The sequence below is a fragment of the Cervus elaphus genome, chromosome 21, assembly GCF_910594005.1.
Source record: "Cervus elaphus chromosome 21, mCerEla1.1, whole genome shotgun sequence".
In the NCBI taxonomy this organism is placed as follows: domain Eukaryota; kingdom Metazoa; phylum Chordata; class Mammalia; order Artiodactyla; family Cervidae; genus Cervus; species Cervus elaphus.
This window is the reverse complement of record NC_057835.1, coordinates 35,279,010-35,291,374: the sequence shown is the minus strand read 5'-3', so window position 1 is coordinate 35,291,374 and position 12,365 is coordinate 35,279,010.

Sequence of the window (12,365 nt, the reverse complement as noted above, 5' to 3'; positions counted from 1 at the left end):
AGGCATTGCTAGTCAGGAAATCCCCCTGGACTTCTTGGTGACACTTCTCATTTTTTTCAGTATTAGGAAATTACAATACCAAAATACAGCCAAGCCTGCACATCTGTTGGCCACTTCTGCTGTAGGTACTCAATTGATGCAAGATGTGTCTGCTGAAGCCTGGGGGAGGGGACACAAAACAAATGAATACAACCTGCAAAGTCAAGGGCCAAGCCCAGAGACAACATGATCAGAGAAAGGAAGAGAACTGAAATCGCCAATCTGTATCTACTTTAAAGTTCATGTGTGCCTATGAGTGTGTCTGTGTTGTGTGTATTTTGTTTCAGACAAAGGTGCTCAGTAAATATTGGTTGATCAATTTCTGTGTTGCAAAACAGGGATCCCTCTTGAGATGTCACGCCTGAAACTGTCGCTTCCAACTCAAAAGGTAGCTTTTCTATTAATGTAATCGGGATCAAAATATTTATTCAAACTATTTACTCAGTTTGCTCAATATGTTTGCAGATACAAATTAAATAAATGTGTTAAGAAAAGCATAGCAATCTTTCAATGATATCCTCCTCATGATCAAACATTCAAAAGAGTATCAACAGCTTTCATTTATTGAACACCTCCTCTGTTCCTGACACTGGGGCAAGCACTTTATTCCAAATTCGAACAATCCTATAGAGGAGCCACCATGACTCCATTTTACAGATTACGGTGTTAAGGTTGTGCCCAAGTTCTCAGAGGATACTGGGTGCCGACACACTGGGTTTCATTCAGGGGTCAGAAGTATATTTGCTCATCCTTGCACATCTCCACTCACATCTGCTCATCTCCTTAAGGAGTTTGCAAAGGGTGGTCCCCTAACCAAGACAATAGTATTATCTAGAAACTTGTGAGAAAGGCAGACTCTCTGGCCCTGCCCCAGATCTACTGAATCAGAGATCTGAGGGAGGGCTTTAACAATCTGTTTGTTTTTTTTTAATATTTTCATTTGTTTGTTTCTTTTTGGCTGTGCTGGGTCTTCCTTGCTCTGTGTGGCTTTCTCTAGTTGCAGGAGCAGGAGCTACTCTTTGTTGCGCTGCTCGGACTTATTGTGGTGCGGTTTCCTGGTGTGGAGCACAGGCTCCAGGGCCCAGGGCCTTCAGCAGTTGCAGCTCAGGGGCTCAGTGGCTGTGTGCATGGGTTTAGTTACTGCGAGGCATGTGGACTCTTCCCGGACCAGGTATCGAACCCATGTCTCCTGTATTGGCAGGCAGATTCTTACCCACTGTGCCACCTGGGAAGTCTTAGCATCTGTTTTTAACAAACCCTCCAGGTGATTCTGATGGCTGCTCAAAACTGAGAAAGACTGCTTTATTCCATGCCACCTTTGATATGTACCATCATCACATGACTGAATATGACAAAGATTCTGTGAATGACAGAACTTTGGTCAAGCGCCTGAGAATTTTCCTAGCCCTATCTGTGCAATTCGTTGTAAAATCCAGTTTTAGCAGGAACCCTAAGTCAGTTTAACTAGCACCATCCACCTTCAACATCTAATCACCTTGAATATCTGATCAGGTTCTCCATCTTTGACTATCCTGCAGGTGATGTCTGAGCACCCTGGCCTGTCTGAAGCAAGAATTCTGTTAGGTCAGTTTACACAGAGTCCCTCATACTTCTGATACTGCCTCTTACTAGTTTCCCATCAACTGAGCCCCACCCTGCTCTTTGGTTATAAATTCTCATGCTATATTTGGAGCTGAGCCCCAACTCTTTCCCATGCTGTGCAATTCCATTTCAGTGGTCCCTACACCTATCACAATGGGCCAGACTAAAGTCTGTCTCCCCATCTTTAACACGCATCACTGAATATTTTTTCTTTAACAAATTTTTCTTCATTAACAAATACACACAAATGTATTAGTCATGACACAAACTCTCTATCTAGAAGTTGTATCACTTAATTATAGTTTACATAATAACAAAAATAACCTTGTAAGTAGCAGTAGAATCATTTTAAGAGTATCAAATTTTAAAATGATTCCAATAATTCTTATCAGCATTTTTAAATGTTAATAAATATGTATATGACTCTATACATATTTGTCAAAATTGAGTTGAAATAACCAGGATCTTTCTTTTCAATTGTAAGATTTTTAAAAAGAAAGTTAAAAAATAAAGTAATTCTGAAAGTAAAATTATATTTGTTGACTATTGTCAATCAATTTGACTCTTGACTGACATTTATTATCAACATACAGACATCAGTTTACATGTAAGTGTTTAAGTCTCCATAGATTTACTGTAATCAGCTGTTGCCACTGTGTGTAGCCAACCATTCTAAAATTTCTTAAATATAGCCATCTATTTATAATGTATCATTTTACTTATTAAATATTATTTATATCATAAACATACAATATTACCTGTTTATATAATGTTATTAATTATATATGATAAATACATTAATGAATTATGTTGACTATATGTAATATATATTAAAATGGACTATTTTTATATTTCACATGTAAAAAATATCTATCCCCAGATTGATAAAAGGATGAACAATGTATAACCATTATTTTTAAAAGTACAATTTTAAGAAATTATGGAAATCATGTAGAACAATATCAGCATTTTATAAATTACAAAAATAGTTCTAATGAGATAACATGAACTTTTCCCAAATAGCATAACCTTTACTTTGCATGCAATGTACAATTTTAACTACCTTCAAAGATGTCCTCCACCAGTTTCTTTTCTCCCTATATGCACCTATGCATGTGTGCTTGGTAGCTTCATGTGTCCAACTCTTTGCAGCTCCATGGACTGGAGCCTGCCAGGTTCCTCTGACCATGAGATTTTCCCAGCAAGAATACTGGAGTGGGTTGCTGTGCCCTCCTCCAGGGGAATCTTCCGGACCCAGGGATCAAACCCACATCTCTTGAAGTCTCCTAAACTGGCAGGTGGATTTTCTTTTATCATTAGCGCCACCTGGTAAGCCCCCTCCCACTCTGTTTATTTGAAGAAGCCTTTATTTTTCTTTCCTTTTTGAAGGTTACTTCCACCCGATACATACTTTGCTTCAACACTTTAAAGATATCCACCCACTGTCATCTTTCTTGCATGGTTTCTGACAAGAAGTCTACTATCTTTCTTGTTCCCCTATAGATATTTTCTCTGATGTCTCTCAAGATATTCTTTCTTTCTAGTTTTCAACATTTAAATAGGATATGCTTCAGTTTGCTTTTGCTTTTTGGGGGGACTATTTCAAAGGTTTATTCTTCTTGGTGTTCTTTAAGCTTCTTAGATATCTGTCACCAATCTTGAAAATATTCCAGCCTTTATTTTTTCAAATGTTTTTTCTACCCCATTCTCTTTTCCCTCTCCTGGGATTCCAATCATGCATATGATATATCATATGATATCCTACAACTGTTGGATGCTGTGTTAGATTTTTCACTTTTTTTTCTCTTTGTTTTCCAATGTGAGTAATTTCTATTGACCTATCTTCAAGTTCACTGATTATTTGCTAGACTATGTCAAGTCTACTGATGGCAAAGTCAGTCTTCATCTCTGTTATTGTGGTTCCGATGCCTCCAATTTCCATTTGATTCTATCTCTGCTGAAATTGCCTGGCTTCTCTTACATATTTATTTTCCATTAGAGTCTTTAACACATTAATCATAGTTATTCTAAATTCTCTCTGTCTCATTGTTGAAACAACTGGATCATATCTGAGTCTGGTTCTGATAACTTCTGTATCCTTTCACACTTTTATTTTCCCTTGCTTTTTTTGCATACCTTATGTAGGTTTTTGTGTTGTTATTGAAATCTGGCCATGTTGTATAAGACACTAGATAATGAAGTAAATAATTTTTAAAGTTTGGACATGAGCTTGCTTTTCCTTCCAAAAGGCTTTTGGAACAGAGTTTTGTGTTAGTCTAACCCAAAGTTGGGCTAGGTTTGAAGTCTGTTGTTGCTATGACTACTCTCAGTGTCGAAAATTCCATGGACAGAGGAGTCTGGCAGGCTACAGTCCATGGGGTCAAAAGAGTGGACATGACTTAGAGACTAAACCACCACCACCCTCAGGGTACCACCACCACCCTCAAATTCCGCTAGTGATATCTTGTGTTTATGATATTGGTTAGTTGAGATGAGTTTTCTCAATACCTGCATTCCCTGTGGCCATGAGTCTTTACTATGTACTGGATTCCCACTGCCCATTCCACTGTTATCTGTACTTAATATTGTTAGTGTGATGGTGGGGGGTGGGTGCTCATTTTCTGACATTGTGATTAAGCCTCAGTCTTAGGCAGGTACTGAACCATGGGAGTATGCTTTTTACAAATGTTCCTGCATCTTCTTCACATGGAAAGCTGGCTGTAGCACATATTTATCCCCTCCACTGGGGCAAAGCTTGTTTCCCTATGCCAGCTACAGTGGATTTCCACCAGTACCCTCAAGCTACAGGTTTTGTTGCCCTTCCCACCATGGATTAAGACTTTTGTTCCTAAGGGAGACAGAGAAGATAGAACCGGGCAGAGCTGTGCAGTGGCTACTATTCCCTGCCCAAACCAGCACTTTGGGAAAGTTTTCTCAGGCTTTTCCTTGGTGTTCCCTGTGAGCACCTGGTGGAGTTCTTAGAGGGAACCCTGCAAGAGGATTTAATCCCCCCCCCCAAGTCTGCAGCCTCAGAGCTTCATAGTCTCCTTCAAGCTCTTACTTGGCCTTCAGAAACTCATTAAAACTTGTTCGCTGAATATTCTTACCAACAAGCGGGTGTTTGGTGGTGTCTGTCCAAGGTAAGCAATGCCCAAATTTTATTTCTCCCTGTAGGTGCATATCTCTCTCCAGATTTCAAGTATTAATAACTGTTTGTTCAGTGACCTTAGTTCTTGGAAGGGCTCCAACAATGTCATAAGTGTGTCGTTTTCCTGCTTTTGTCTTGCTGTAGTGGTGAAAGAGATGTTTTATCCAGTTCTCTAATCTGAGCTGAAACTTTCATTTCCCACCCTTAAAAATCTTTTGAGGGACTTCTCTGGTGGTCCAGTGGTTAAGACTTTGCCTTCCAATGAAGGCAATGCAGGTTCTATCCCTTGTTGGGGAGCTAAGATCCCACGTGCCTCACAGCCAAAAATCCAGAACATAAAACAGAAGCAGTGTTGTAACAAATTCAATAAAGGCTTTTTAAATGGTCCACATCATAAAAAAAATTTTTATAATATTTTGAAAATGGTCTTATCCTGTGACTGGCTTTGACCAATAATAGCATGCACTGAAAGTGATGTCCTAGGAATCTGAGACTTGCTGAAGATCTACTATCTACCTCTTAAATTCCTGAGCCACCTTGTAAGAAATCTAGGTAACACACTGGAGAGAATGGCCACATGTAGGAGCCCCTAGGTGCCCAACATGTGAGTGAAGAAGCCACCTTGAATGATCCTGCCATCTGACTGCAATCTCAATAAAGAACCCAAGCAAGACCAGCAGAATAACCAACTGGCTGAGCCCAATACATAGAGAATCATGAGAAATAATGAGGCTATTTTGAGCTGCTGCCAAGTTTTGAGGTGGTTTGTTTCTCTGTAATAGATAATGAAGCAGTGCTCAGTAAATATTTATGGAATGAATACATGAAAATTTTAGATGTATCACCTTGACCATAATTCTCTAAATACCACATGTTCCTCCTTCTAAGAGCACTAGGTAGCAGAGCATGTAAGGCGAAGGACTACAGAGAGAAAAAAACTGAGAGGATCTTGAAAAAACAACAAAACACAAAAAACCTGTGTTCTTATTTTTCCCCACTGGATTTAAAGAGGAATCAAGAATCAGTTTAGAGATGAGAGAATCAATGCATTATCTGGACCAAAACATAAACTCACCAAAACAGCATGACATTAAGCTTCCATTCGTTAGAATGGAACGTATAAGCCATTCTATTTGAATTTAAGAATCTTTCAAAGCCAATTTTGTAGATCATGATTAAAATGAGATCAAAATAAAATATTATTTCAAGGAAATTATCCCTAAAGTCTGCATAATATTCTAAATATTTCCACACACTATAATTATGAACTTGCCCTATTTACTTAAAAAAAATTTTGTTTAAAGTTTTAACTGCTCTGAAGAGAGCCAGAAAATGACTAAAAATGGCTAAAACAGATATTTCTACCAACTCAGACAATAAATTACACCACATACAATTAGTGCTATTTTCTAACCCCAGCCTCTCTTAAAAACTCAATTAAAGTTTAACAAAGAACAACTAATGAGATAAATGAGTCAAAGGCTGATCAGCACAAAACAAAAATAAATTCCAGGAATTTAGATAAATAGGGCAAGTTCACAATTGGGATACATTTAGAAATCTCTCTAAAGTATTATATTCGTTCCCTTATCAAGATTCCCTTAAAACAATTCCTCTTACAAAACTTCTATTGCTGATAATGGAAGAAAAATTAAAGCCATAATACTATTAATTTTATAAGGTGGTGCTCCTGTCTGCCCCAGGCCTACATAAATGAAAGTTAATGAAGCATGCCTGCCAACAGAGACTGATTTCTGAGGCTACAATTAAAGGACCTATATACACGTTTTATGGGACTTGAAACAAAAAATTTCCACTTTAACTTCCAGAATTTAATCTCTGACTTCCTGGTTCCCCTAGCTTCATTCAGCAGCGCTGACTAATGCAAGTATTGCCATTACCCAGATTGGAGAGCAGTGAGAGTACTTGGCTTTAAGGAAGAAAAAGAAACATGTGGGACTTCTCTGGGAGTCCAGTGGTTAGGACTCTGAGTTTCCACTGCAGGGAGCATGGGTTCCATCCCTGATTGGGAAATAAGATCCCTCATCATGCCATGCAGTGTGGCCATAAGTAAAATAAAAGTAGCGGCAGGTCCCAATGCCAAAGAGAAACAAAAATTTAAAAAGCAAAACATGAAACAAATGTCTCTCTTTCAGCCATAGTTAAAACAATGGTTAAGGCAGTAACAACAAGTGAATAGAAGCCACTGTGAGAATTTGTGCTTGAAATTTCCTGGGGAAGTTATAGATTCTCCCCCACCCCGCCTTTTCTCTTTATTTGTTGGTAGTCAATTATTAAAACTTTGTTTATGTGATAGAATGCTTCCTGCACAGGTGTAGCTTGAAATGGAGGGAGGAACTTGACAATAGGAATCTACAATTTGTTTTGTTACAGATGGTTGTGTTGTGGCTGAGATTTTAAATTCTTCTTCAAAGAGAACAACAAAAATGTAAATTGTATTGTAAGAATCGTTTCAGAGGGTGATTTTTCAAAGAAAAGAAAAATAGAACATATGATGTTTATTAAAACTTTACTGTCTGCCAGACATTGTATATGGTTTAGCTGTTCTAATTTTTAGATGCATACACTAAAAATAATATTGCTCCCATTCAAAGATGGGAAGATTGAGGCTCAGAAGTAAGGAATTTATTTAAGTTATAAAAATAAAATTGATAACCAAATTATAATAAGAAACCAGTTGCTCAAAGCATGATGTTTTATTTCAGGACGCACTGGGGCAATTAGGCAAGACTTAAATCATACATGTATATATACATGTATAAAATCATAAAACAAGTATTTAGTGCATGCCCACTATATTCCAGAACTTTGCAAAGCTCTATGGAGGCAGTAGAGAATTACCTTTTCATCTTTTCCTTAGGGAACTTAAGCTCTAAGAGCTCTGAAGTTTTGTCTCAAGGAATTGATAAATCATCTCTTCTTGGTCAGACAGTCAACATTCATTTAATCATTCATTCAATAAAAATGAATTCAGAACATATCCTAGACCAGGTCCTATAAAAAATACTATATAAGTAGGGAATAAAACAAATTAGAAAACAAACAAATAAACACCTGCATTTCTGTAACTCACAAGTAGTGGAGGGGACAACTAATAAGATAAATAAAATGTATGGAATATTATTTAATCATAATTACTTAGGAGACATGAATAACCAAGGGAAGGCAGAAGGGCTGGGAGGACAGTAGTAACAGAAAAGGAGCTGCAATTTGAGAATGACAATGCCAGAATGTACCAAGGACATGAGGGAAAAATGTATGAAGATAGATAGATATCTGGGCAAAGAGTCTTCTAGGCAGAGATGGAGCAAGTGTCAAGGTCCTGTGACAGAAGTTTGTCTGGGAGGTTGATGTGACTGAGGGTGAAGGGTAGGGAGAACTCTGTAGATAAGCCCAGAGGGAAAAGAGGACCAGTCACTGTACAGGGTTGTGTAGACCAGAATGAGGATTTGCATGAGACTGGATGTGGTTGGGAGGTTTTTGAGCAATGAGATCACAGGACCTGAATTTAGTTGTACAGTTGTTTCAACTGCAAACACTTCTGTCCTGGAGCCCAAAACAAAGAAATGTATTTCTTTTCACTTAAAATGCCACCAAGACCTTCAAGTGGGATTTAGATTTGGCACAGATGAGTCTGTCTGAAGAAAGGATCCGTCAACTTCTCCTGAATGAGGTATTTCCTGTATTATTTTCAACATGCCCACAGCAAGTTGCAAGGCTCTGAGCCAAGGCATACAACACAAAGCACCATTTTCAGCAACTGCTTTAGGGAGCATGCATATAGGTATGGCACTGTTTTCCAAATTTTGAGAAAATGCATCCTTTTAGAGTCCAGGTTTGACTGATGATAACAACTCCATATTGATTGGCTTTCCTCAAGCCACATGGGCTTCCCAAGTGGTGCTATTGATAAAGAACCTGCCTGCCAATGAAGGAGACACAAGAGGCGCCATTTCAGTCCCTGAGCTGCGAAGATCCCCTGGTGTAGGAAACATCAACCCACTCAAGTATTCTTGCCTAGAGAATCCCATGGACAGAGGAGCCTGGAGGGCTATAGTCCATGGGGCAGCAAAAAGTCAGACATGACTGATGCGACTTAGCATGCACAATCACACACTTAATTGTTGGCAGAGGCAGAACCATACCCACTTCCTAATGCATCTCATGAATGAGTGTCTTCACCATACTAGCCACCATCCCATGTACTTTAGATTCAGGAACCATGGATGAAATTGGACTGTGATGTGATGATATCAGGCATTAGTATCCTCAACTTGCAGGTATGCAGAGTGAGACTCAGAGACAGAAGAATTTTCAGGATCACAGCCAGTAGATGGTTAAGTCTAGTGTTTCCTGACTACAAAGCCTATTTTCCTTTTACTAGAAAAGAAACCCCCCACTTTAGAAAAGTAGCAAGGGGCCTTCCCTGGCTCAGTGGTAAAGAATCTGCCTGCCAATGCAGGAGACAGGGGTTCCATTCCTGATCCGGGAGGATCCCACATGCTGAGGAGCAACTAAGCCTGCGTGCCACAACTATCAAGCCTGTGCTCTAGAGCCCGGGACCCTCAAGTACTGAGAGCCCATTGCTCTGCAACAAGAGAAGCCACTGCAATAAGAAGCCCAAATGCTGCAACTGAAGAGTAGCCCCCACTCTCCATAACTAGAGAAAAGTCTGCACGGCAACGAAAGCCTAGCACAGTCAGAAAGAAATACATGAATAAAAATGATATGTAAAAAATTTTTTGGAGATCAGCATGTGCCACACTCTCATTTTAGGTATGATGGTGTCACCATCTAGATCATCATTAGAACTTGCTGCACCCGTTATAAAACTCAGAAGCAATACAGTTCTTAAAGATGAATAGCTAGTCATCTGACCCAGAGCAAAGCCTCCATTTCCAATTATTAATAGCCATGTGTCTCTCCAGAAAGTACTTCAACCAGTTGGCTTTACAGTATACCGTATGAACTACAAACGTAGCCTATAGTGATACAGATATAGAGAACAGGCATGTCTATCACAGGTAGGGAAGGGGAGGGTGAGATAAATTGGGAGACTAGGATTGACATATATACACTACCATGTATAAAATAGAGAGCTGGTGGGAACCTGCTGTATCACACAGGAAGCCAGTTCAGTGATCTGTGATGACCTAGAGGGGTGCGATGGGTGGGAGAGAGAGGTCTTAGAGGGAGGCGATATATATATACACACAAATAGCTGATTGACTTTGTTGTACAGAAGAAACGAACACAGCATTATAAAGCAGTTTTACTGTAATAAAAAGTAGCCTATCAATATTAGCGAAGAGATGGTCCTTTTCAGAAAGGAAGACCTTTCAATCCTATTAAAAGCCCATTGTTCTCATGTTTGTTCTCTCATACACTGAATACTATATTCCAAGGTTGGAACTGTATCATGTAAGGAATATGTTTCAATATTTGCTTCTTATTTGGTTCATGACAAAAGTGAGGTAATTAATGACATTTGGTATTATTGGCATTACCAGCAATTCTATTTGAAATCGTTTTTAGGTTATCTTCACTAACCATCTGTAAAATAAAGTCTTAGAAGCTATATAAAATGGGATCTTGACTCAGTTCATTCAGTGACTTTAATAAGCATGAACCTGGAAACTATTAAGATATACCTTAAAGATTTCTCTGTTTATTCTTCCAGTTACCCCCAGAGGTGCTATTTAGGATACGTATTTGTTAGAAATCATTCAATTATTTAAAGGAATTCACTAGCTTTTAATTATTTGTCAGCATTTTTTTTTTCTGGAATAAAATGCCTTTAATAATACAGAAAGATTTCAGGTTTGGCAATGGGAGAACGTACTTTCAAAATCCAGATAAATAAATAAGCCGAGTCTTCCAGGCAAACTCCAGAAGACTGTGTGTACTGTTTATCAGCACATGTTAACATGCATGAAGCAAAATGAATAATGAAGGTTCATTCAAAATTAGTCTAGTTATAAACATCATTCTGCCCACAGCCTCATCCTCCTCCTGAAGATAATCAGTGATGCTAAGCATTTACTGGTGAGCCATTTCAAGTAATGCTTTGAAATGAAATCCCCTGTGCAGAAGATGTTGCTTTAGTATTGTTGAAAGAGGGGAGACATGCCAAAAACATGACCCCTACCCTGGAGGATTTTTTTTCAGTCTTACAGTCAAACTAAGGAAACATCATGGGACTTCCCAGGTAGCTGAGTGGTAAAGAATCCACCTGCCAATCCAGGAAACACAAGAGACATGAGTTCAATCCCTGGGTCAGGAAGATCCCCCTGGAGTAAGAAATGGCAACCCACTCCAGTATTCTTGCCTGGAGAATCCCATGGACAGAGGAGTCTAGCCGGCAGGGTACAGTCCATGGGATTGCGAGAGTTGGACACGATTTAGCAACTAAACCACGGCTACCAGGGGAGATTAAGTTTATACTGAAGGACAAACAGAACGCAGCCCAATGAAGATGATGTGGGTGGAATGGTGGGAACTGTTGGGGGCTTGGGGATTGATTCTGGGAGTGAAAGAAAGAAATGGTGCTTTAGAATTCCAAGTATTTGGGATGACAACAAAGGCTCAAACTTGACCCTGCCTCAGAATCCCCCTTGAGGGCTTGTCAAAACAGATTGTTGGGCTCCAGTCCAGTGTATGCAGTTCTGCAGGTCTGGAGCAGGCCCCTGAGGAATCTGCCTGTCTAGCAGGTTCCCAGGTGATACTGATGCTGCTGGTCGAGGAAGGCCATTCCGAAGTCCCCAGACTAGAACACAGTGTGGAGGGCAATTCATGGCATGAGCTGTGGCTGGAGCCGTAAATTGGGCTTCTGTCCCTTCCCGAATGAACTGAGGGGAAAGATATCGCTGAAGCTTTGACAGCAAAGAATGTTGAAGTCTGGGCTTTAAGAAAGACTATTCTGGATGCATTGAAAGAATGGAGAACTGCCAGACTGAAGATAAGTTTGGGCCTGTGTAATCATTCAGGGGAAAGATGTGGGTCATTGTGGGAGGACAGAGAACCTCTGATTTGAAATTTAAGGGGAAACCAGACTCAGAATAATGTGCAAAATTGAGTCCAGGAGCCCAGAGAGAGGATTCTAAATGCATCATCAAACTAAGGTTCCAAGGATATAAAGGCCACAGATACAGGCAAGGGTAGACGGCCAAAAGGTCCTGGCCATGACCTGAACAGGCGTTTTCTTTTCCTCCTCAGGATGGTTAGCCATGTTAAGAAGACCATGGATGAAGGGAATAAAAGCTGGGGAGGTGATTTCCTTAAGGAAATCAATAGTATTGGGGCATTTCAAGGTTCTGTCAATTATTGATTTGTACAGTAACCTTCTGTGAGTTCTAAATGAACTGTAAAACAACTCCAGATAGTCAATGAAGCTGAAACTAAAGCAAGATGAGGCACCCCTGATAGTCAAGTGGTTAAGACTTCACTCTCCCAGTGCAGGGGCACAGGTTCAGTTCTTGGTCAGGGAACTAATATCTCACATGCTGCATGGCATGGCCAAAAATAAATACATAAAACTAGGGGGCTAAACTAGTAC